The sequence below is a fragment of the Anabrus simplex genome, chromosome 1 (genome assembly GCF_040414725.1).
Source record: "Anabrus simplex isolate iqAnaSimp1 chromosome 1, ASM4041472v1, whole genome shotgun sequence".
Classification (NCBI taxonomy): Eukaryota; Metazoa; Arthropoda; class Insecta; order Orthoptera; family Tettigoniidae; genus Anabrus; species Anabrus simplex.
In genome coordinates, this window is record NC_090265.1 from 1,116,538,665 (window position 1) to 1,116,565,552 (window position 26,888).

The 26,888-nt window shown below is 41.0% G+C and overlaps 1 protein-coding gene across 3 annotated transcripts in view; it reads left to right on the forward strand.

Moving 5' to 3' along the window:
• LOC136858075 (pleckstrin homology-like domain family B member 1) overlaps positions 1-26,888 on the forward strand; it is an 871,560-nt gene that overhangs the window by 219,668 nt on the left and 625,004 nt on the right. The window contains exon 2 of one of the 3 annotated variants that reach the window (XM_067137338.2): positions 6,341-6,423. The exons of the other annotated variants lie outside the window; for them this stretch is intronic. The gene's annotated coding sequence lies outside the window, so the exon portion shown is untranslated. The remainder of the gene's footprint in view (positions 1-6,340; positions 6,424-26,888) is intronic. 3 annotated transcript variants of the gene reach the window in all.

Consider the following 26,888-nt stretch of genomic DNA (forward strand, 5'->3'; position numbering starts at 1 on the left):
ACTAACTACTTTTACGGTTTTCGGAGTCGCCGAGGTGCCGTAATTTAGTCCCGCAGGAGTTCTTTTTACATGCCAGTAAATCTACCGACACAAGCCTGACGTATTTGAGCACCTTCAAATACCACCGGACTGAGTCGGGATCGAACCTGCCAAGTTGGGGTCAGAAAGCCAGCGCCTCAACCGTCTGAGCCACGCAACCCGGCCGTAGAAATTGATGCCAGTCGGCACCAACCATCCAGCCCAGTTCCAACTCCAATAAATCGCTACAATGTCTTGTTTACACGCAACGATAAATCGTGACGATTTCGTTTACAACAATAAATTGCTCCAATTTATCGTTGCATGTAAACCCGCCTAAAAAACATTTTACGTAAGTTTGTCCCGTGAGAACGAGTCCGTCCCCCTTATCGCTAATGAGGTGTCACCAACTTCCCACAGCTGTCACCTTATCGCTAGGAAAGGATATACGGAATAGATGATTGGTGTCCATTTGCTGAATGAGGTAAACCTGTTCATAATCATTGTGTTATTTTTACATCAATTTATCTCTGTAGAATAGCAAATATTAAATGGTTACTCATATGTAGAGAATAATAATAATAATAATAATAATAATAATAATAATAATAATAATAATAATAATAATAGAGCCTCCGTGGCTCAGACGGCTGCGCGTCGGCCTCTCACCGCTGGATACCGTGGTTCAGTCCGGCTCCATGGCTGAAATGGTTAGCATGCTGGCCTTTGGTCAGAAGGGTCCCGTGTTCGATTCCCGGCAGGGTCGGGAATTTTTACCATCATTGGTTAATTTCGCTGGCATGGGGGCTGAGTGTATGTGTCGTCTTCATCTTCATTTCATCCTCATCACGACGCGCAGGTCGCCTACGGGAGTCAAATCAGAAGACCTGCATCTGGCGAGCCGAACATGTCCTCGGACACTCTCGGCACTAAAAGCCATACGCCATTTCATTTCACCGTGGTTCGAATTCCGGTCACTCCATGTGAGATTTGTGCTGGACAAAGCGGAGGCGGGACAGGTTTTTTTCCGGGTACTCCGGTTTTCCCTGTCATCTTTCATTCCAGCAACACTCTCCATTATCATTTCATAGCATTTATCAGTCATTAATAAAAATCACCTTGGGAGTGGCGACCCCATTGTAATAATAGCCTATATATCGTTCATTCATTTCATCCCTGACCCGGTCAAAGACTGGAAAACAGATTGTAGGTTTTCATTTTCATTATTATTATTATTATTATTATTATTATTATTATTATTATTATTATTATTATTATTATTATTATTATTATTATTATTATTATTATTATTATTATTATATAATTCACAATTTTATTATTGGGTTTATGACCTTCTTCGGTACAATGTACTTGGAAGAAGTACTATTTAGTACATACGCACATATGCTTCGTACATATTGGTATATACAGTACTTACATTGTTCTTCTATCCCAGTAAATTTTGTAATTTTCACTTTCCAAGACTGATTGGGGTTTGCACTTCCAATATACTGTGGTATAATGGATTAGGTTATTTTGTCGGACTAATTTCCGATGAATGATTTTTGCAATTCGGTCATGTCTGTACTTGTAGTCTGTGTTTGCCATTAATTGACAACCTGAAGTTATGTGCTGGATGGTTTCTGGAGCTGTATTACATCGTCGGCACAGATCTGAATAGACAGACGGATCATGCAGTATATGCTTTCTGTAGTTCCTTGTGGCCATGACTTAATCTTGTATGGCGAACATGAAGCCCTCTGTTTCTATATCTGAGTGTGTCAGCCACTCATGGGACGCTTGTTTGTCGATATATGGCAGATTTAACTCATTTGGATACCGTCCATGAAGAGGTTTCTTTTCCTCATTTGTGGAGAAAGACATTGTAAGTGAAGCCGGGGTGTTCGGATTGTGGGGTGAAAAACCGTTATCTGCTACAACCATTGCACTATGTAGGGAAGAGGCTTCTGATTTATGATTGAAGTAGCACTTTAATGATGTAATTTGTTCATTGTGTAATTTATGAAGGTCTATTAGTCCACGACCGCCATCAGAACGAGGCAGAGTGAGTCTTTCTGAGGCTGATTTTGGATGATGCATGTTGTGTTTTGTCAGTAACACATTCACTTTCGTTTGAAGATCCTTCAACTCAGTTGTAGTTCACTTTATGACTCCAAATGAGTATGTGAGAACAGGTATAGCAAACGTGTTGATGGCCTTATCGATGCTTTTTCCTGTGAGCTTAGAACGCATGATTCGTCTTACTCGTTCAATATATGTCAGTCTCAATGCCTGTTTTGTGTCCTTGTGTTGAATCCTTGCTGATTGGTTATATCCAAGATATCGATATGTTTCATTTGTTGTCAGTGGTGTGATATCTGTTGCTTCAGAGTGGATGCCCTGTGCCGAGAAAGAGCCCCTCCTAATTGTCTGAGTAGCACATTTATCGAGTCCAAATTTCATGCAGATGTCTGTGGAGAAATTGTGTGTTATTATTATTATTATTATTATTATTATTATTATTATTATTATTATTATTATTATTATTATTTACGTTAATTAACCATTCGATTACAGTAGATTTTAAGATTCGTCGGAGTGCTGGGATTTAGGCCTGAAAAATGGTTCTTTCAATATACAGCAAGGAACTACACCATACAGACAGTAAGGCATGTTAGTGTTGACATTTTAAACGAATATGAAGATTTTGAAACGTATTCGGCTAATATTTCTGTCAACAAGTAATGATAATATCGTGTGGCACTTGTAAGACAAACCCTCCAGCGAGGGTGGGCGATGCTGCCGCGTAAATAATCTACATGTTAGCAATGTGGAGGGCAGTGTTGGTGTGTGAGTTACAATAATGTTGTTCCAGCACAGACACAGTAGTACCCGAGTCATGGAAATTAACCGTTTACGTGTATGCCGAATTATATCATTGGTTTCTCACTCAGGAGCCCGCAGTTTGAGTGCCCACTGTCATGTGGTTCGGATTCCACGTAAACGTAGAGGCTCCGTGTCTGTGATCTTGTCTACAGTCATATAAAACCACAAGCTTGTCTACTTGCTTTTTTCTAACTAGGGAACTCTAAAGACACTTCGTTCAGTCAGAATATTTTGCTGAGTTAAACCGTCAAGTCATCAAATGTCAAGGTATCCTTGTTATGGAATATCAACACCAATATTACACTACCTCTGTCAGCAACAAATTAAAACAAAGGGTCGCGCAGGGCTCATTGCTTCTTGCCAAGCTTTCTCTACGCCCTAAAGAGCAGCGACGCACATTTCGTAAACGCTGGTCTACGATTCAAGAAGCATTGAACTGTTCGCCGTGAAACGAAAAGCTCTAGGCAAAGAATAATATAATACCGTGATAGATAACCGTAGAGAGAAGGGAAAGTCTCCTAAAAATCAGTCATTTTACTGGCGAAGAAGAAGAAAATGACCATGTTGTCTTCACGAAACAGATTCTCAATTCGTACAATTTATCTCCATTCAGAAACGGTTATCAGACATGTAGTTCATAATTATCTAAATGGGCCACTGTATATAAAATAATAAAACGAAGATGTCCATCCCAAAATGTGCATATTCAATAGTGTACATCATCAATAAGTCCCCGCAACAAACAAATCCATTTTACAAAATGTCCACATTCCGAATGCCTGGAACCGAGGGATCTGGGTACGCGATGTGAATCACGTAGATGTTAGCTTGCGTTCGGGTGTTCGTGGTTTCGACCATGGTTTCCCATTTTAACACCAGGCAGATGTTCGGGCTGTTCACGCATGCACAGAAATGGTATCCCGACATAAACAATCAATCAACACTGTCCCACTCCAATATTGAAAAGTAGGGGAGGGAGTGAAGGGATAGTGTTGAAGGCAGCTCCAGTACTGAAAAAGGGGGGAAGGAGTGAACGGATAGTGCTGAAGGCACAGTGTGTGTATTGCTATACACCCACCACTGTATCCATTGCAATCACAACTATCTTGTATCGGGCTGTCTATCTACAGCAATGCGCAAGTGAGGAAGTGGGGAGTGGGGAGGCAAGCTTTGTTTATATCGGGACACCGTTTCTGTGTTCGCGTGTACCTTAATTAAAGCTACGGCGCTCTTTCCACTCCTAATCCAGTAGTATCCCGTCATCACCATAAGGCCTGTTTTGTGTCTGTGCGACGTAAAACAAATAACAAAAAAAAAATGCCTGAACAGAAACGAATGATGTTGGAAAGTGGACCTTTTAAAACGCATGGCATTGTTGCATGTCAGAGCTTAATGTGAGCTGGACTATTTCGTTGTTGGACTTTTCCTCTTGTAGACTGAAATAGTGAGATTGGGCTTTTATGTACGACATAATGGTGGTGTGGTGTTTTAAGAATATTTTTGTTTATTTTATTTCATGGTCGTTTATCTCAGGGAATTCGCAGAAACATTTAAAAAATAAGGGGCTCTAGGTTTGTAACAGTGAATTAGAAAATACTATGAAGATGAAACCGAATAATAATAATAATAATAATAATAATAATAATAATAATAATAATAATAATAATAATAATAATAATAATAATAATAATAATAATAATAATAATAATAAATGCCATGTGGTTGTGAGTTCGAACGCCACTGTCGGCAGACCATGGTTTTCCATGGTTCCCCATTTTCACATCAGGCAAATGCTGGGGCTGTACCTTAATGAAGGCCTCTTCCTTCCCATTCCTAGGCCTTTCCTATCCCACCGTCGCCATAAGACCTATCCGTGTTGATGCGACGTAAAGAAAATAGCAAATTAATAATAATAATAATAATAATAATAATAATAATAATAATAATAATAATAATAATAATAATAATCCATGACCCTGGCTACCATGTGTAGCCATTTTGATTTGATGTCATTAATGTTGTGTGCATGTCAATAGAGTTCCGTTTTACTTTGTTAATGGGAAATAAAAGGATCTATGGCTGAGTTTTAATTATTATTGTCGGGTAAACCTGAATGAGCGACCAGAGATCTTTTACGTGTGGACATTGTACGACCTGTAGTACCTAATGGACTTTTTTCCCCTCTTCAAAAATTCTACTGCCTCTGCCGGATTTGAACCCGCGATCTTGGGTTTCAGAGAGCGACACTGCTACCTCTGATTCACGGAGGGAACTACCGAATAAAACCTTCCGAATGCTACAGAACTTGAGAATTACCCATAGGCTACGTGTATGCGTGAGACGGTCGAATGCTGAGAAATATTATCGATCTCATTGTGTTCCCCCATCTGTGTTGTTGTTTACTTCCCCAGCACGCACGTGCGGGGAGGCAGGACGCCAGATGTCGCTGGAGCACCTTCGACTCCTCCCCTCTGACAGGGGCCCGGGTCTAACACAAAAATAGCGCCGACATCACTCACATCACAGCTCCCCATACCTGAAGAGGAAAAGGGCGCAGCTGACCAACAGAGGGATTCTTCTGGAGCTTTTACTGAAGTTTAGACGTCGTGCTTCCTTTCTCACTTCCACTTCTCCCCTCACAACTTCCCAAAGAGCTATTGGGTCTGTAATTGCTTCCATTTTCTTTTACCAGATGCCTCTTTCTTTCATTTTTCATACTTTTCTTATTTTACTATCTCGCCGGCCTCAGTGGCTCAGGCAGTAAGTTAGAGTGCCGACTGTCTGAGCCCGGGTTGGTGGGTTCGATCCCAGCTCAGTGTGCTCAAATACGTCAGCCTCGTGTGAGTAGACGCAAGGTTAATATAGTAGACTTACCGGCACATGAAATAACTCCTAGCGGACAAATTTCCGGCACTTTGTGTCTCTGAAAATCGTAATAGTATTTAGCAAAGAAGCAAAGTCATCTCCGTACAGGCCATGAAGGCCCTTGGAGGGGTGGAAGTTAAAGGCTTCCATTATTCGTAACCTCGATACTTCATGGGGTAGAGCGGTTAGTTCTACGCCCGGACGCCTTTGCCCCCAGGAATTAACCTGGTACTCATTTTTGGTGTAGGCTGATTAAACCTTGTTTCTTAAATGTTTCGACTTCCTGACGGGGAATCGAACCCATGTCCTTCCTGGTGAACCGAGCACGCCTTTACCGCCTCGGCCAGGCAGCCCCTCGTGTTTGGTATAGGCTGAGTAAACCTCATCCCGGTAGATTTACCGGCAAGTAAAGACTACTGCAGGACAAAATTCAGTCTCCTCTACGTCTCCGAAAACCGTAAATGTATTTAATGGGATGTAAAATCGATAACATTATTATTATTATTATTATTATTATTATTATTATTATTATTATTATTATTATTATTATTATTATTATTATGTGTTGCAGGTGAGTTCCAATGTATCCAGTGCACCAACTGTTTGCTGTCTGCAGTATCATACGCTAATCATTTTGAGATTCATGAACTGAAGGTAAGATGCTGAATAAACTCCATGACATCATATGTTAGATTGCTGTTACCGTGTTCACTGCTATGTCCATAACAGTGCGTTGCTGTTACACTAAACATCCCATGAATATAATAAGGCAGTATTCCAGCTTGTCTGCTTCTAAGGATGGTTGCCTGGTTGTACTTCTCCTTAAAAATAATAATCTCCATCTCACCATGTTTGTACCTGTACGAAATGAAACTCTCGACGTCAGTAATTATCGACGTAAAATATTCATTAAATAACAATCAAATTATTACTCTTGTGCTTTTTCCTGGATGGAGAATAGCACTTCTATCTGATAAAGTGTTCGAACAACCCCGAAAACCGTAAATGTAAATTAATCAAGCCATCTCGGATACTCAATCAGAATACCCATCCGTAATGATATGGGCCTGGACCAAGCGATGTGGCTACGCGATTTGTATCACGTAGGGACAGCTTGCATTCAGAAGGTAGTGGGTTCGAATCTCACTGTCGGCAGCCCTGAAGATGGTTTCCCGTGGTTTCCCATTTTCATACCAGGCAAATTCTGGGGCTGTACCTTAATTAAGGCCACGGTTGCGGTTACGTCTCAAAACACAAGAGTCTCAAAACTCACGGACTAAAATTAGTAGATAATAGTATCAAAACTCACGAGCTAAAATTAGTAGAAAATAGTATCAAAACTCACTATATAGCTTTGAAAGACACATTCAAAAATGTACCTCTTTTCATTACCTGTGATCAGTTTCGGTGAAATCACGTGCCTGCAAATAAACATCCAAAGCTTCTGAAGTTGGTAATAAAGTTATGTACGCTTTTTGGTTCAACATACGCTTGTGAATCTGCAGTTTCAAAAAATAATTTTATAAATACATTTAGATCACGATTAACTAATAATCATTCAAAATAGGTTACACGAACTTAGATCCATATCTCAGACAAATTGTCACATCTGGAAAATGTCACGTTTTACACTGATTGATGATTAGTTAAATTATTAATATAATTTGTATGTGAAATTTATGCACAGTGCTAGTAATTCTCTACTAACTTTCTGTACTAATTGAAATGTGTTTTGTTTAATTTTTACCAGGTATTCCATTAGAATGAGGCTAAATTAAATAATGTTAAACATTAGAGTATTATATACGAGTATTAAGTAAACGAAATTCCTTTGATAGCTTCGTATTTTTCGTAGCTCCGGACCTCCACTTCATATAGTACTTTGAAAATGGACCTCCGTGAAATCTAACTGGTGACTCCTGCAGGTAGTGGCTTGAATTACACTTCATATTGCACACTACAGGGTACTGACCGGCAAACTTTGGGAGCGGACCTTTTTACAAACACTTTTTGTTAAGGAAAGTACGGGCTGCAACTTTTCTTTTCAGCATAAGAAGGGTTTATATCATTTTTTTTTTTTTTTTTGCTAGGGGCTTTACGTTGCACCGACACAGATAGGTCTTATGGCGACGAGGTTTATATCATTACCTGGTTCGATCTTGCAAGGAGGGATTGAAGTAATTAGTTATGTGAACATTGAATAAACAAACCATTAATGTTACAGGTATTCATTGACCCAGCATACAGAAAAGTCAAAAGTAACCGAACCGAAAAACACTCCAGTATTACCGGATATTAGCAGTATGGATCCATTACTTTACTATTTCATTACTACAACAATTGATGGAACACACGTTTTTTGACTTCCAGACAAACAGTTTATCGACGTGGCTAGTGCGCTGACTGTGTGTACTGGAAGATCTTTTACAGAGTAAGGAGGAGTTTCATAAACCACACACTTCATGTGGCCCCGTGAAAAACAATAAAGTGGAGTAAGGTCAGGTGAGTGCGCTGGCCAGACAGGAGACCCACTCCGACCTATCCAGTGATCGCCGAATGTAGTTGTCAGATAACCATGTGTTTCATTCCTAAAATGAGCTGGTGCTCCATCATGCTGAAATAACATCCCTTGTCTGATATTAAGAGGAACCGGGTGCAGTAACTCAGGCAGAACTTCCTGCCAAAAAACCAAGTAAGTATTGGCTTTTGAGTCGTTGTTCAAATGGTTGGCACCACAAGGAAGCCATTGACAATTCCTACTCATACATTGACACCTTATCGTTTTATGTGATCGCACAAACGTGGCATGGGGTTTTTCGAAAGCCCAAACATGTGAATTACAGGAATTAAACAATCCCTCACGTTGTTTATTGGTGAACAATACACGGGTTGCAAAGACTGGTTGGATTGCCTTTCGGTTCAAATACAAAATACAAAACTGGTGTTGCAACGGATAGTCCCCTGCCTTAGTAGCCTTTTCAAGATAATAAGGCCGCAAAAAGTATTCCTGCAGAATTATCCAGACCGTGCGTGGATTATTGTTGAATTGGTGAGCGATAACTCGAGTACTCACCGAAGGATTGTTCTCAACATCCGCCGCACCACTTCTTCGGCCTTAGGAGTTCACACAGAACGCCGCCGCCCTTGACCACCTGCTCGTTTATCTAATAACGCGCCAAATGCATGTCCACCAATTCATTCCGCGTGTAACGTTCCATATTTGCCTAGATGGGTCATCTGACCGGACAATGGATTCTTTAATAATAATAAATAATGTTACTTGTTTTACGTCGCACTAAAGGCTTTTGTGGTTTTCGGAAACTCCGAGGTGGCGGAATTTTGTCCGGCGGAAGTTCTTTCACGTGCCGATAGATCTACCGCAACGTGGCTGACGTATTTGAGTACCTTCACATACCACCGAACTGAGCCAGGATCGAACCTGCCAACTTGGGCTCAGAAAGCCAGTGCTTTAACCATATGAGCCACTCAGCCCGGCACGGGTTCTTTCAGAATGCCCCGAATTACAAGGAAAGATACAGTCGTCTTTTGTGCCCGTGCGGCAACCTGTTTTCATCAACAAGTTCGACAATTTGCAGGTATGTTACGAGCAATGGGTGAGACGTGAGGGACCACATTATGAACACACGAAGTTAGATACATGTTTCTGTCGTCATCTTGCATTTATAATGACGTACCTTGATGTCTAGAGCATATTTGTAATTTCAGGACTTGGTTTTGCCGCATACTGTACACAATAATACTGGCGTGTAGCCTCCGGAGAGGCCTGGTGCAGGTCTTTCGAGTTGACGCCGTATAGGCGACCTGCGCATCTATGAGGGTGGGGCCCTACCTAAAATGAAGTCAAATGCTGAAGACGGCACGAATGCTCAGTTTCCGAGCCATAGGAATTAACTAATGAAAGTTAAAATCCCCGAACGGACCGGAAATCGAAAGCGGGACCCCTTGAGCCAAAGGCTGGCACGCTAACCATTTACTCATGGAGCCGGACACTGTACATAATTGCGTTGTTCTCGCTGGTTTGTTCTTTTCTCTGTTTAAAGTAAAGACTGCATATTTCTGTGTATTTTTCATCCTTGTGTTTTCCACTCATTCTCTTTGTCTCTTCACAGTCATTTAGTAAGTGTTTTGTTCAGTATTTTCCGGACTTCTTCAATTCGTTTGTGAATGGTGGTGTGAGGGCAATACATGCCTATGACAAACATGTTAGAGTAAATGAAGTACATCATGCGTTACTTATGTAGAGATGAAGAGATTAACATAGAGTGAGGTTGCATGGATAATTGTATCTTAAATCATTCTTTGTACCGCTGACCCTAACTTCAGAAACCCTGTGATGCCCAGTCGATTCAGGACATAAACCATCTCTTTTTTGCATGTGCTCATTACCACCAACAGCAAAATGTGTTTACTACAGCTCTACTTCATGCTAAGCAACAGTTACCAACCTGTGTAAATACACTACTGGCGACCAAAAACAAAAAAGTGTATACTATTATTGGGAACTATTTAAAAACAACTTGTCTACAAATTTGATTGATTTTCTATGGAAATGTATGTGATTTTAATGTAATGATGTGCAACATCTATGTCTTTTATATGTATATATATTTTACACTGTGACAATGACTTGTAATGAATTGTAAAGTTCAAACTAGTGTACTGTAATATCCAGGTGGCTGTTTGGTCTGTAACTGATCTAAAGCCAAATAAAAATAACAATTAAAAAACCTCAGAAACAACAACAACAACTATATATGATTGTTGTCTAAAGCATTGGAATATTGTAATGTCTTATGCTAGCCAGTATGTGTAAGCTAATTATTTTGCTAGGATGGGGGGAAAATACCTCGGAACGACAGGGTAAATTCGAACTGTTAGTGAATGACATTATGCGACTATTCACCGAAATGTGAAGAAATAAAAACTAATACCTATGTGTGTAGCATGTAGCACAACAGCTCATTAATCAGCTTATTCAGTAGGCGCTATTCGTGGGATTATTGATGAGCAGGTCATTTAGTCCAAAGGAATTTCTTTCAGAAAGAGTATAATAATAATGGCGTACGGTGCAGGTCTTTTTCTAGCAGACGGCCTATTAGGTGACCTGCATGTCTGTGAAGATGAGGACCCTACCTAGGATGATTTCTAATGTTGAATACGCCACACACACACACACACACACACACCCAGCCCCCGAGCCATTGGAATTAACCAATTAAGGTTAAAATCTCCGACCTGGCCGGGAATCGAACCCGGGACCCTCTGAACCGAAGGCCAGTACGCTGACCATTCAGCCAATGAGTCGGACGTCAGAAAGAATAATCCTGTGCAAAGGGTTATGCAAAATAAGGTATAATGGAGAAGAGAGAATGTTTTTTGTCGGGCTGAGTGGTTCATACGGGTGAGGCGCTGGTTTTCTCACCCCAACTTGGCAGGTTCGATCCTGGCTCAGTCCGATGGTATTTGAAGATGCTCAAATACGTCGCCCTCGTGTCGGTAGATTCACTTGTACGTAAAAGAACTCCTGCGGGACGAAATTCCGGTACCTCCGCTTCTCAGAAAATCTTCAAGAGTAGTTAGTGGGCCGTAACATTTATTATTATTATTATTATTATTATTATTATTATTATTATTATTATTATTATTATTATAAAGTAATTTAATCTGAAAACACACCTGATATTTAATAATAATAATAATAATAATAATAATAATAATAATAATATGTTTATTATTCGTTGTAAATTATAGTGATCCTTAAAGACACCACGTTTGTTCATCTGTGTTGATTATTAAATAAAAGGTCGCGTGTGGTCGTGTTTCTTGTTGCTGCTTTTCTCACAGAGATAACATTCCTGCCTTCTATATTCCCTGATGACAAGTCTCTGTTACTGTAACTCAAAGCTAGCTGTGATATCAGTAATGCTTGATTTTTATTTCCATTAGGCCATGTTTTATGATGAAATCTGCAACCGTAACGACAAACATAATTGGAATGCAACTCTGGTGTTGTTATGACAATTTGAGCGTCATGCTAGGTGAAAAAGTCGTTGCAAAGTCCGGTGCATTGTTGACTGTGTTTTTTGCGGCCTTGTAGAGGCCGTTCCTGGAAGCTCGCCACCCATTATGCCGCTTCAGAGAAATACAGTAAATGGCTTGATCTAGTTTCCAATTGTCTGCTTATTTTTAGTCACATTTTATTTCCTGGCTCCAAACGAAAGTTTCTGCTTTTAAACTTTCCAGTGTGTCTGCTGTTATCTTTTCCATAGACGAATGTAAACAAAAGTCAATGGTGAGCTGTAGTAACGGAAGTGCTTGAACCGCTTCTTGAGTTCTTATACTGTAAAACAACGATCTCCTTCTTAGAAAACTTTCCCCTCTTAATATTTCTTTTGCTTCATCACTTCTCCAGATGAAATGCATTATAAGTTCGCTCCTCAGTTTCATTTTAATATCTGTACGTGCACAAGAAGTTTTATGCGGTATCATTTAACTCTCTATAATGTTGCATATCGCAGCATCCAGTTACATGCTGCTTCTACTTTTAACATTTTAAGAATTCACGATTCCTTTCAAATAAATTACATTTTTGAATTAATGAATACATGAATGGAGCACCTCAATTGAGGGCGACAGGAAGGGCATCCGGCCGTAAAAAATTAACGTATCTCCCAAAGACTCACACGAAATTCTGACAGTTGGTACAGTAATTTATGTACATCTATTTACAAATTAAACACACACATAACCTTAATCACGGCTGTCACTTGCATAATACACACATCAACAAAGCCGCCATTTTAACAACTGCCTATCACTTCAACATGGAGACTGCAACCACTGCATGTCACAACAACACGAGGTCACAAGTATACTCCTGCTACACCATAACTCTACTAAACAATAACTCGTCTCTACCGTCAAGATCGCCTCAATATATAGGTGCCTGGTCAGGCTTCTAGAAAGATACATTTTCTCATAAATTCTAGAGTGCCTAACAACATGATTATAATGTACAGAATATTCTACAATCATCTAGTGCCATTCTGGAAGTTACAGTGTGTTTCACAATTCTGTAGCGGATTACACATCGTATACAGGTAATATTAAATTATATAATATTAATTTACAGGTATTTACTTTAACTGAACTCATAAATATTTATGTGCAGCACATGTTTCATGACATAACCTCACAAACAACGCGATCGTATCGTATGTACATACGATGTAATAATAATACAAATACTAACGGGATGTAACACTTCATAGACATACATTACAAGTAATGATAATAATAGTAATAATCGTAAAATAATAATAATTCGAGCTCGACACTTGCATTATATACCCATGGGTGAGAGAATATTGTTTTCAAATTATATCTCTTTATCACACTTGCGTCAGAATAACATACCATAAAATATAATCTCGCCTCATCCCGACCGCGTATCAGGAAATGGGACTAAGTGGCAGACTTACAGTACTTACTGTATATTATATGAACGGATTACAGGTAGAGGGGCTGTACAGACTATTGAAAATAGGCCAATACCCAAGAAAGAACTCACTGTTAAATGTGCCTTCGACTAAGAAAAAACAGGCTTGCAGTTCTGCGCGACTGTTGATGGTTGTCATAGCTATGGAACCTCCAATTTTACGTGGAATCCGAAACGTTGGGACCTGATTTTTCTTTTCAAAAATTCCCATACGTTGACCAAAATCCGAACCGCCGTTGCCCGGGTGAGAAGGCATTGACGATATCAATCAGCTATTAAACCCCTCCTTCTCCCCTTCCGCATTCGGATAATGGCAGTTGAAGAAAATGAGGGTATTCAGACGTCGAGGATATGTTTTCGAGGAACGATACAGAGAACGGAGCAGGCTCATTCAATATAGTACAATAACAAAATAATCATTAGCCATGAACTTCCAAGAGACATGGATTCCAATTCCGATGTATCTTGAAGTTTGCCATGGTTTCGTGACTTCAAGAAAAACCTGGCGCCTCCAAAAACTAGTGCCACTTCTTTCCTAATTCCAGTTGATTTCAAATATACGCTCCAGTGCAGATATTACAACAGCATATTGTTACGTGGCCATGCGACTGCCAGCCCTCTGGAAGCTGCCTTCAGTATTTCATGGAAGATTTGAGTGAGTTAGGCCGGAGACTCTCAATTGACCTGAGGGCATATGACGGCCTCCAATTGTGTTGTACCTTTCGTCTGGTGACTCCGTGGACTTTCTGGAGGGCGAAACTAGAATGTTTCTATTCCGGACGCATCCCGAATATTCTAGTAGTTCATCAGATCATCACCAGGCTTTAATAAAGCAGGGCCGCTGCGAACAAGGATTTGGTGGACTATGGTAGTGTTGAAGAGTAGCTGAACTGGTGCTGTGCCATTGTCGAGTAATACTTATTGAGTAGTTCAGTGTGTGGAGCGGTCACATGAACTAATTGTGTAAGTTTTCGAACTGGAGTCGAGCCAAGTGTACAGTCGCCGTGTCTTGTAATAGCTAAAGTTCGTGTGTTCGATCCTTCTCTGCCAGAAGTTGCTATGTGAAGTGACTGTGCGTGCGAAGCGAAGTGAAAGATGAAGCCCATCAATCAAGATTACGAAGGGGTCGCCCATTCCAGGTAAATACCAGTCAGCTTGAGACTTGTTGTTAAGACTAAATACTTCTGTAAATAGCCACTAATTAGCGAACTGTTGTCATCGATTTTCAAGCATAATTATGTGTGTGTGTACTGACTGGGTCATCCTAAATTACATTAGATCAATAAAACACTGTTTTATTCGTAACAAAGTGGTGCCAGCAGACGGAATATATGTGATGGGTGACACATCATTGTAATCGGCGTGAATTAACGGACCGGATACTGCAGTATTCAGTCGCCGTCGGGAGCATTCTACAACATGTGTGTATAGGGAGCACAGCACACACACACACATACACATATATATATATTGTACCAGTAAAAGTTCGGGGCGTAAGGCATGAGAAGGATCTCAGGTAGTGGAAGTTGGGTTTTGGAGCCGGTACAGAGCAGGATAGACTCGCAGGGCGAATAATAGATGGTTATACCCTTTTTCAAACAATTTATTAATAATGTTAATCAATTCACCACCTTGCAATGTCGATATAGAATGCAAATAATTTGTTGAAATCAAAGGGGTTAACGTAAATCTTCTTGAATGCAATTTGTGAAAATAAATAAATCTCACAGATCCAATAGTCTTTTGCGAAAACATAAAGTGTCAGTTTTTCACCTAAAGTCTTTCTAAGTATTATGACATGACATGAACACACTTATAATTGAAAATAAGAATTTGAACTTCTGTTGAGAGTTTCTCAGTTTGTGAGCCTTGAAACATAGAACACTTGAAACTCCTAGAGTCTTTCCTATGTGAAATAGATTTTGAAAATAGATTTATCATTAAAAGATGAATTTTGAGTAATGGTGGAAAACTACGAAGTATCGTCACACGCAGCACTGGGTAAACCACTGTTCACGATTGGTAAGAAAGGAAAAAAGAAGAAAGTCAGTTTGTGACTACTCACTTATTAAAAAAACTTGGCTTACGAATACTGATGAGAATCTGGAACATTCCGCGGGTGCGGATGATGACTCGAACTTGAAGTTCCCCGAAGAAACCACGTTGACGTCATAGATGAAATGATGTTGAAGGTAGTTGGATCTTGTAGAATTCTCTGAAGATTTCTGCTGTTCGTGGAAATGATCTTAACACACGGAACATGCAAGTAGTATTTACAGATACTATGTTAATTTTAGGACGTCCGATGAGTGATCACAGTCCTTGTTGCAAAAAAAAAAACACTATATTTAAACTGTCACTGAGAACGTCCAACACAGTGCAAACACGTAATATTTCTCATTACCGTCTCTAATCACAGTCTTTAAATTGTTGTCCTGACAGATAACACTGATTCTCTAATGTCGATAGAACTATCTTATTTTAGAAAAAGTTCTTAACTTTCACTAAGTTTATCACTGTAACACGTCAAGTCCTAATATGGCACATAAAAAGACATAGTCCAAGGATGTGCTATGTTAGAAAATAAGTTCTAGGGTAGTTGAAGTTACTGTACACGACAGTTTCTGTTGGTAATTTAATATTGTGTGTAATTAATTAAGTCCACACGTCATGTTGTGAATGTCCAATATATAACTTCGAACTTCACTGATTTCGTACGTGTTATACTTTGAAATGTCTGTAAGTTATATCATAGTCGCGGCACAATAGACTACTTACGGTGCGACGTCTTTTTTTTATCAAGTACGATGGCAATTTACTAGTCCGTAATTTCGTCTCCGCGAAACACGACGAAAAGTACTGTCTTCGAGACTGCACGAACATACTATGTGAGGGCCAGTCTCCCCTCTCTCTTACTCATACACATACTGCACTGCTAGACTGGACTGCTTGCAATGAACTGAACTCAACTTAACACACAACTACTTGTTAGCCTTGACCCAGTGGCATATATAGCTGGTGCTGGGAGGGGTAGTTTCTCTCGGTCATGTGACCGTGAGTGCGTAATTTCTGTTAGATTTTAAATCATTGTAACTCAGCAACCATAGGATGGATTAATTTGGAATTTATAGAGGTTAATTTTCATGACGTCCGCTACCATTTAGCGTTTGTTCCATTAAAATTGGTACAGGCGTTGAAAACTTGCGAAAAGAAAGATATTTTCGAGAAATATCTCTAGGGGAGGTGAGCTTTGAACGACAGGTGACGTCACTTGACTCCGCCTAGCGCACTCGTGGAGTCGGGTACATACTGGAACATTCTTTTACTTAGATGTTCGTGCGTCGGACGGATCTTATATGCTGGAACAACATTTCTTTTGATAACTATGGACCAGGACCTAGGCTTTCCTGGTACAATATATATATCAATCGTTAGGTTTCCTCTTGTGGTAATTTACTGCATGTCAGCTGAGACCAGAAGGCACACGAAAATGGAGGCTCAGTTAAATATGCTCTTTGAGATGATAAAGGAAGTGAAAAAAGGCTAGAAGAGTGATGAAGAAGATGGATGAAAGTCAGAAGAAGCTGACAGAAAGACAGAAGATAATAATAAAGAAGATTGAAGAACGATGATGGAAGAAAGCCAGAAGAAGATAGAAGAGAACCAGAAGAGGACGGAGAAGATGGAAGAAGGCCAGAAGATGTTGGAAGTGAAGATGGACGATCACGAGAAAGAGGAATAGCAGCAGAGAAAGATCGATGAGGGTCCTCATGAGATAAAGCACATTCTGTCGATCTACGTTCCGTCCAGAAGACCTTGTCCAGAAGAATGTAGGTTCTGTTCCAGAAAGGAGGGTGATCGCGAAGTTTCCTGCCGAAGGACCACCATGGAGTTCGAGGAAAACCGGACCCGTGAAGCCTGGATTGGAGTACAGAGGGACTGGGATCGTCATCTTCCCCTGTGCCTCTTGACCTATCAGTCTGCAGCGCACGAGCCACGAGATGTACACCAGCAAGATTGCTGTTCGAGGGAGAGCTGCGCCTCCCGGTGAATCTAGCGTGTGGACGACCTCAGGAACATCCTGCCCCGATCGACCAGTACCGCCTGGTTCTGACAAGGAAACTGGAGAGGATGTACACGCCGCTGTCTGGAAGAGTTTGAGGATAGAAATCGATCAAATGAAGGCACGGTACGACCAACGAGCGGACGCTATCGGAAATCATGAGAACAATCTGGCAAGGCTGTATAACACCGTAAGGAAGAGGAGCTTGTCTCTTAAGCTGTAGAAGGCATGGAAAGGCCTTTACTGCGTTCTGAGGAGAATAAATGACGTCATTACCGAATGCGACGGAGGCTACGATGCAAGATGAAAGTGGTACATCTGGAGCGATTGGCCCCTTATCGAGGAACAGCTGAAAAGGTAAACTGATGGGAACTATCAGTTCTCGAAGGGGGGCACTTTTACGTGTACATGCGACTGCCAACCATCTGGAAGCTCCCTTCGGTATTTCCTGGAAGGTATGATTGAGTAAGGCCGAGGACCTCTCAGCTGGTCTGAGGACATATGACAGCCTCTCCTTGTATTTTGCCCTTCGTCTGGTGTCTCCATGACTTTCTGGAAGGCGAAACTGTTCCTATTTCACACGCACCCGGAAGATTTTAGTAGTTCATCACCAGAGATGTAAAAGTAGGGTCGTCGCGAGCAAGGAAGAGTTGGTGGACTCTAGTAGTGTTGTTGGAGCAGAGATGTGAGTGTTGAGAGCGTGTCGTCGTGGTGAAGTATTGGAGCAGTAGTAATAGTTGTTGTTGTTGTTGTTGAGTGTATCGTAGTATTGGAGAATAGCTGAAGTAGTGCTGTGCTATTGCCAAGTGATACGTGTTGAGTAGTTCAGTGTGTAGAGCAGTCACATGAACTGATTGTGTGAGTTATCGGACTTGCTTGGAGTCGAGCCGAGTGTACAGTCGTCGTGCCTTGTGATAGCCAAAGTTTGTGTGTTCGAACATGGTCTGCGAGGAGCTGCTGTGTGAACTGCCGACTGTGCTTGCGAAGCGAAGTGAAAGGTGAGACCCGTCAATCAAGATTACAGAAGGGTCGCCCGCACCAGGTAAATGCCAGCCAACTTGACTGAGTACTTTTGTAAATACCCACTTATGTGTGCGTGCGTGTGTGTGTGTCGACTGGATCATTCTAAATTAAATTAGATCAATAAAAATCAGACAGTGTTCTATTCGTAATAATACAGTAATTACTACTAACACCAGCAATACCGGCTGAGTTGGGTGTGCGGTTAGGGGCTTGCATCCGGGAGATAGTGGTTTCGGACTCCACTGTCGGCAGCCCCGAAGATGGTTTTCCGTGGTTTCCCATTTTCACACGAGGCAAATGATGGAGCTGTACCTTAATTAAGGCTACGGCCGCTTCATTCCCACTCCTAGCCGTTTTCTATCCCATCGTCGCCATAAGACCTATCTGTGTCGGTGCGACGTAAAGCAGCGTGTAAAAAATCTATAAATGCATAAAATAGTGAAGCCGTCATTCTTTTAATTTACAGCTTAAAATGAATTTTGTGTTGGTTTTTGTACCACTTCATATCGCCAGGTAAAACATGTTTGGTAATAAAGCGTCATCTTAACGGTACTTAAATAATTATTTATTTCTAATAATTACTACCTACTTCAAAATAAAACGATGCTTTAGACGTGGGACAGTATTAAAAAGTTGGCTGCTACGTTGTATGAGGATTAGATGGGTGGAATGCAAACTGACTACTCCTAGTATAGCCATTTCCCCACCGCGCTGTTCAAAGCGGAAAGTACTTGTTTGAGATGTGAGTTTTTTCAAATGCTGCAAATGTTAAGACATGTATGCACGAGTTCTCTGCCACTTGTTAAGGTCATTGAAGAGTTTCTAAATTTCAATGAGTTCTTTGTGACTTGTAATTAAATCATGTTGCTGAGCGTGACGATACTAATGGCGGTGGGTACTTGGTTTGTTGCTGGAAGTGCTGGTGATGTTTACACGGGTTCTCTGAAACCTCTTGTTCGGCCATGGTTCTTGTTTAAGAATGTTTACTCAAGTGGCAGTGTGCAGTAAATATCGTGGTGTATGGAGCCCTTTGCTGCCTGCTGGAACACAATGGAGATTTAATTCTCCTCACAACGAGTCCAATTGCGCTTCGTTAAAGCGGAGAGCAAAACAGTGTTCGGCCGCGGGGGAGGAGCCTGTTCTCATTTTAACAGAGCACTCAAGAAACAAGGCTCACCTCAGCTTCCAACAGTGACAGGATTCTTCCGACTCTAACGAATTTTGTGTTCAAGCCCTGTCTCAGTAATCTATTTTTCAACTCAGTAATGGCTTTAAATCAGCCTCCAGGGTTTGCCATTGATGATCAGTGAATTACTTCCAGTTGCTGCTGTTATTGTTCACGTTAAGAGATACCAGCTGAGTGGCGCAGTTGGTTAGGAGCCCAAGATTGAATCCAGTACCCAGTCAGTGGATTACTTCCCTGTTTCATAAAACATATTTCTCTAATATTATTGGTAAGAAACCAATATTATTTACTAATATTATTGATATTACCTTTCATAGAGTTATTAGTGAATCTTTCTTTCTTAATCTGTTTACCCTCCAGGGTTGGTTTTTCCCTCAGACTCAGCGAGGTATCCCACCTCTACCGCCTCAAGGGGAGTGTCCTGGAGCGTGAGACATTGGGTCTTGGGATATAACTGGGGAGGATGACCAATACCTCGCCCAGGCGGCCTCACCTGCTATGCTCAACAGGGGCCTTAGTGGGGGATGGGAAGATTGGAATGGATAGTGATTGAAGATGATATAATAATAATTTCGTGTGGCTATTTCTAGCCGAGTGCAGCCCTTGTAAGGCAGACCCTGCGATGAGGGTGGGCGGCATCTGCCATTTGTAGGTAACTGCGTGTTATTGTGGTGGAGGATAGTGTTATGTGTGGTGTGTGAGTTGCAGGGATGTTGGGAACAGCACAAACACCCAGCCTCCGGGCCACTGGAATTAACCAATTAAGGTTAAAATCCCCGACCCGGTCGGGAATCGAACCCAGGACCCTCTGAACCGAAGGCCAGTACGCTGACTATTCAGCCAACGAGTCGGACATTGATGATTGTTCTTCATTAGCTGCTCTATGCCGACCTCAAATGTAAAGGGTAGTAATAACAGCATGACTACTGTATTTGATGCAGAACAATACAGTACATTGCATTGCATTTCCTGTTTTCCAATTAGAGGCTGGTTGCACAGTTGTACAGTAATCGCCAATCCCATCACCAGCACTGTTTTCCAATTATTCTAACTTCTACTCGTTGTCTGAATGGTCAGCGTACTGGCCTGCGGTTTAGAGGGTCCCGGGTTCGATTCTCGGCCGGGTCGGGGATTTTAACCTTAATCTGTTAATTCCAATGGCCCGGGGGCTGCGTGTTTGTGCTGTCCCCAACATCCCTGCAAGTCACACACCACACATAACACTATCCTCCACCACAATAATACGCAGTTACCTACACATGGCAGATGCCGCCCACCCTCATCGGAGATTTTCCCTTACAAGGGCTGCACTCGGCTAGAAATAGCTGAGACAAAAGTGGTTTTCGCGCCTTCACTTAAACCGCAGTGGTGGTACATGTAAGTTAGTAAACTTGTTTAGAAGGGTTATAGGCAGGTACATTCAGGGAAACGGGGTGGCCTAGGGAGAGGTGTTAAGCGAACAGGGAACTGGAAATCAAGTAGGGATGACATAAAATGTTAGTGCTCAACTGTAGAAGCATTGTAAACAAAGGAATCGAATTAAGTAATTTCATATATACCAGATATTGTAATAGGAGTTGAATCATGGCTGAGAAATGATATAATGGATGCAGAAATATTCTCACGGAACTGGAGTGTGTATCGTAGAGATAGGATAGGAATGGTAGGAGGGGGAGTATTCATTCTGGTGAAAGAAGAATTCGTAAGCTAAGAAAAAGTTAAGGATGAAAAACAAGAAATTCTGGGTGTAAGGCTCTTCTCTAAAGATAATAGGCAACTTGATGTCTTTGGAGTGTACAGACCGGGAAAGGGTAGCGCTGACGCTGATTCAGAATTATTTGATTAATCAGCTATGTTGGAAATGATATGGAAAGAAATGTGATAGTAGCAGGTGATCTCAAATTACTAAATGTCAGTTGGGAAGGTAATGGGAACGACAGGAAGCATGAACAACAAATGGCAAATTTAATTTGGGAAGGGCAGCTGATTCAGAAAGTGATGAAACCAACTAGAGGGAAGAATATTTTGGATGTGGTGCTGATAAAAGCAGATGAGCTCTATAGAGAAACCGAAGTACTGTAATAGATGGTATTAGTGATCACGAAGCTGTTTTTGTCGTAGTTAAAAATAAATGTGAAAGAAAGGAAGCTATTAAAATTAGGACTATTAGGCAGTATCATATGGCTGATAAAACAGGAATGAGGGAGTTTTTAATAAGTAACTATGATCGGTGGAAAACGGTAAATAAAAAGGGTTTAAAGCAATTGTTGAGGAATGTAAAAATAGGCTTGTACCTTTAAATGTGGTAAGGAATGGTAAAGATTCACTATATTATATCAGAGAAGTAAAGAGACTAAGAAGGAGGTACAGGTTGGAAAGAAATAGAGTTAGAAATGGCTGTGGAAGTAAGGAGACATTGAAGGAACTTACTAGGAGATTGAATCTAGCAAAGATGACAGCTAAGGATAACATGATGGCAAGCATAATTGGTGGCCATACAAATTTTAATGAAAAATGGAAGAGCATGTATAGGTACTTTAAGGCAGAAACAGGTTCCAAGAAGGATATTCCAGGAATCATTAATGAACAAGGGGAGTGTGTATGCGAGGATCTTCAAAAGGCAGAAGTATTCAGTCAGCAGTATGTAAAGATTGTTGGTTACAAGGATAATGTCCAGATAGGGGAGTTGAGTAATACTAAATATTAAAATTTATCTATGATAACAATGACATTTACAGTAAGATACAAAAGTTGAAAACTGGAAAAGCAGCTGGAATTGATGAGATTTCTGGGGATATACTAAAGGCAATGGGTTGGGATATGGTATCATATCTGAAATGCTTATTTGATTATTGTTTGGTTGAAGGAGTTATACCAAATGAATGGAGAGCTGCTATAGTAGCCCCTGTGTATAAAGATGGGTGATAGACATAAAGCTGAAAATTACAGGCCAGTCAGTTTGACATGCATTGCATGTAAGCTTTGGGAAAGCATTCTTTCTGATTATTTTAGACAGTTTGCGAAATTAATAGCTGGTTTGACAGAAGGCAGTTTGGGTTTAGGAAAGGTTATTCCACTGAAGCTCAGCTTGTAGGATTTCAGCAAGGCATAGCAGCTATCCTGGATTCAGGAGGCCAAATGGACTGCATTGCGATTGACCTATCTAAGGCATTTGATACGGTAGGTCATGGAAGACTACTGGCAAAAATGAGTGCTATTGGACTAGAAAAAAGAGTGACTGAATGGGTGGCTATATTTCTAGAAAATAGAACTCAGAGAATTAGAGTAGGCGAAGCTTTATCTGAGCCGGTAATAATTAAGAGGGGAATTCCTCAAGGCATTATTATTGGACCTTTATGTTTTCTTATATATATCAATGATATGTGTAAACAAGTGGAATCAGAGATAAGGCTGTTTGCAGATGATGTTATTCTGTACAGAGTAATAAATAAGTTACAAGATTGTGAGCGGCTGCAGGGTGACCTCGATATTGTTGTGAGATGGACTGTGGGTAATGGTATGATCATAAACGGGGATAAAAGTCAGGTTGTGAGTTTCACAAATAAGAAAATTCCTCTGAGTTTTAATTACTGCGTTGATAGGGTGAAAGTTCCCTTTGGGGATCATTGTAAGTACCTAGGTGTTAATATAAGAAAAGACCTTCATTGGGGTAATCACATAAATATGATTGTTAATAAAGGGTACAGATCTCTGCACATGGTTATGAGGGTATTTAGGGGTTGTAGTAAGGATGTAAAGGAGAGGGCATATAAGTCTCTGGTAAGACCCCAACTAGAGTATGGTTCCAGTGTATGGGACCCTCACCAGGATTACTTGATTCAAGAACTGGAAAAAAACCAAAGAAAAGCAGCTCGATTTTTTCTGGGCGATTTCCGACAAAAGTGTAGCGTTACAAAAATGTTGCAAAGTTTGGGCTGGGAAGACTTGGGAGAAAGGAGACGAGCTGCTCGATTAAGTGGTATGTTCCGAGCTGTCAGTGGAGAGATGACGTCGTGGGAGGACATCAGTAGACGAATAAGTTTGAGTGGTGTCTTTAAAAGTAGGAAAGATCACAATATGAAGATGGGGTTGGATTTCAGGAGGACGAATTGGGGCAAATATTCGTTTATAGGAAGGGTAGTTAGGGATTGGAATAACTTACTAAGGGAAATGTTCAATAATTTTCCAATTCCTTTGCGATCATTTAAGAAAAGGCTAGGAAAACAACAGATAGGGAATCTGCCACCTGGGCGACTGCCCTAAATGCAGATCAGTAGTGAATGATTGATTGATTGGTTGATTGATTGATTGATTGATTGATTGATTGATTGATTGATTGTACAAAGAAGGGGGAAGGAAGCGGCCGTGGCCTTAAGTTAAGAGGAGAAGTGGGAAACCACGGAAAGCCACTTCCAGGATGGCTGAGGTGGGAATCGAATCCACCTCTACTCAGTTGACCTCCCGAGGCTGAGTGCACCTCGTTCTAGCCCTCGTATCACTTTTCAAATTTCGTGGCAGAGCCGGGAATCGAACCCGGACCTCCGGGGTGGCAGCTAATCACACTAACCACTACACCACAGAGGCGGACAGTTCTAATATTATTAGGTAATAATATTAGTTAGTTTTATGAAACAGGGCCCTGAGATGTCACGAGTGCGAACTGTGTCGCACAAGTGGATTTACGGCCAGGTGTTCTTCCTGACGCCACCCTGTGTAGGGATGTAGTCATTTTTGCGTGTTTCTGCGGCGGTTGTCTCAATATGAAGAGGAGAATGTTGGTACAAAAGCAAACACCCAATCCCCGAGCCAGAAGAAGTACGAGTAATCAGACACTTTTAAAAGCCGACCCGGCCGGGAATCGAACCGGGGACCTTCTGAACCGAAGAGCTTAACGCTGACTATTCAGCCAATGAGTCGAGTGATAGAGGATTACTAACATGTTATATACAGTAGATTTTGCTAGCGGTTTACCATCGCACTAACTCAGAAAGGCTTTCGGCGACGATGGAATAGAAAAGGGCTAGGACTGGGAAGGAAGCGGCCGTGGCCTTAATAAAGTATAGCCTGGTGTGAAAATAGAAAACCACAGAAAAGTCTTCAGAGGTGAGAATGGTGGGGTTTGAACCCACCATCTGCCGAATGTAAGTTTAAAGGTCGCGGCGCGTACCACGCAGCCAGCTCGCTCGGTACTAATATGTTACTTAAATAAAAATTATATAGTATTTCATTAGTTGGACGTATGATGTTATCTTCTTCTTCTTCTACCGCTTTTCCCACACTTGTGGGGTAGCGAGCGCAAACTGTGTCCCACATGTGAATTTGCTCCCGTTTTACCACCGTATGCCCTTCCTGACGCCAACCCTATGTGGAGGGATGTAATCACTATTGCGTGATGCTGTAGTGGTTGGTAGTGTCGTGTGTTGTCGGAATATGAAGAGGAAAGTGTTCGTAAAAGCACAAACACTCAGAAGAATTAATCAGACGCGATTAAAATCCCGACCCGGCTAGGAATCGAACCCGAGATCCTTTGAACTGAAGGCCTCAACGCTGACCATTCAGCCAAGGAGTTAGCTTATTATTACTATTATGATCATCATAATCATCATCCCTCAAACTAGTTTTAAAATTGTGGTACATATGGGAATTGAATCCAGCCGAATCGGGTGGAATACTATTGTGTTAATTCTTGGAGACATGTTTTTTCTTTTAGTAACGTGTTAGTAGGGTAATCCACTCTTTTGTGGGGTATTGGATCGTGTATTCAATTGTACTTACTTGAGTCTTGAATTAGAAGGAGTGGTGTTTCGGGTTTTGAAATTAGCTACTATCCCGTCACTTTCTTGAAGGGAATGCGGAAGGGAGGATGAACATACCTGGGGAAAGCTTTGCTGAAGATTTTCACTACCAGCATCAGGATTTGTACTTTAGTACTTCGTATTGAGTAGCTTCCTAGTGCTATCGTGGAGTGTTGACTCAATGCTTCAGCCGTAAAGTTGGGACGATAAGCTTCTGACTTGTGTATCTGAGATCTTTTCCTCCGTTCTAACCCTCTTTCAAGCCAGAGCTAGTAGAGTTCTGTAGACCAGACGTTGTTAATTTAAGGCTTATCATGACTCCACACTCCTTTTTTCCCCCTGTCTGGCCCTTAAAAGACACCCGCATTTATCGACGGTCTGTAGGTCCTTTCCTTCGTTATTAGAAGGGTTCGTGCCCAATCAAGTCATCTCCCTCAACCTAAATTCAGCAGATTGGTCGATAAATCAATTGATCAGTTAAATAAACTTAACTCCCCTTTTTAGCTGGTATTCTCTGGTGATGAGATCACAAAATTAGTCTTAGCTCAGATGGCAAGAATGCTAGACTCAATTTGGTAGTCCTTGATTCCAGTATAGGAGTTGAGAATAAGCATCTCTCATTCTGCTCACCCGGAACTTCCTATATTTTGTACAGACATGTGCCGGAATTTTACTATCATAAGCATATTTTTGACAAAGACACCACGGTAACTGATCAGACAGGATTCATGCACAGATTCTTTTATCAGTGTTCCATTAAAATCATACAGAGGGTCTGTTTCGTGTCCTTTTATATGTATGTTAATATAGGTTTTCCTATCAGTTCGTTTAAAGGACTGGCTCAACTTACTGCATTCATGAGGTTCGGTAAGAGTGACCTCAACAAAAGTGTGACTGCCTCGATCAGAAATGTGATGCCCCCCTCCTCCCCCCCCCCCCCCGGCACCCCTGCACCAATTCCACCTCAAACTGCAGAAACACGTCTAAAATGATCAACCGCAAGAATTTAAAGAAGGCTCAGATATGACATGCACGAGTGTCGTGTGTACGTAAAACACTTTCGAACCCTAATTTTGAGATGCAAACATCAATATAACACAGATAATAACTTAACTGAAAGAACATTAAATGCATAACATTATTACTGTATTACAGTTCAAGAGCCACATAGCATGCACCCAAGGTCATGAAATAGGTATTTTCTCTACCGTTTCACAGAAATATTAGATCCCATTCCTTTTGGCCTCCTCTTTCTTACGATTAGTCAAACTCTTTTAAACTACTGCTCTCAAATTTGGACAACGGCATTCCCCTCGAAAATTTACCAGTCAGACTGAGCAATGTCCTTCTTTGTCGACATGTTTAGAAATCAGTCTATACAGTAGGTATTAAGGGCGATAAATATGTGTTCACTATACATCAGGCGACAGGTAGCTGACCTGTGTTTTAAATGAGTATTTCCACTCGGTGTTTCTTGTGTCACTGTTCTCTTTCCGTGTCTCTTCATATTCGAAGACCTCCACATACCTCACA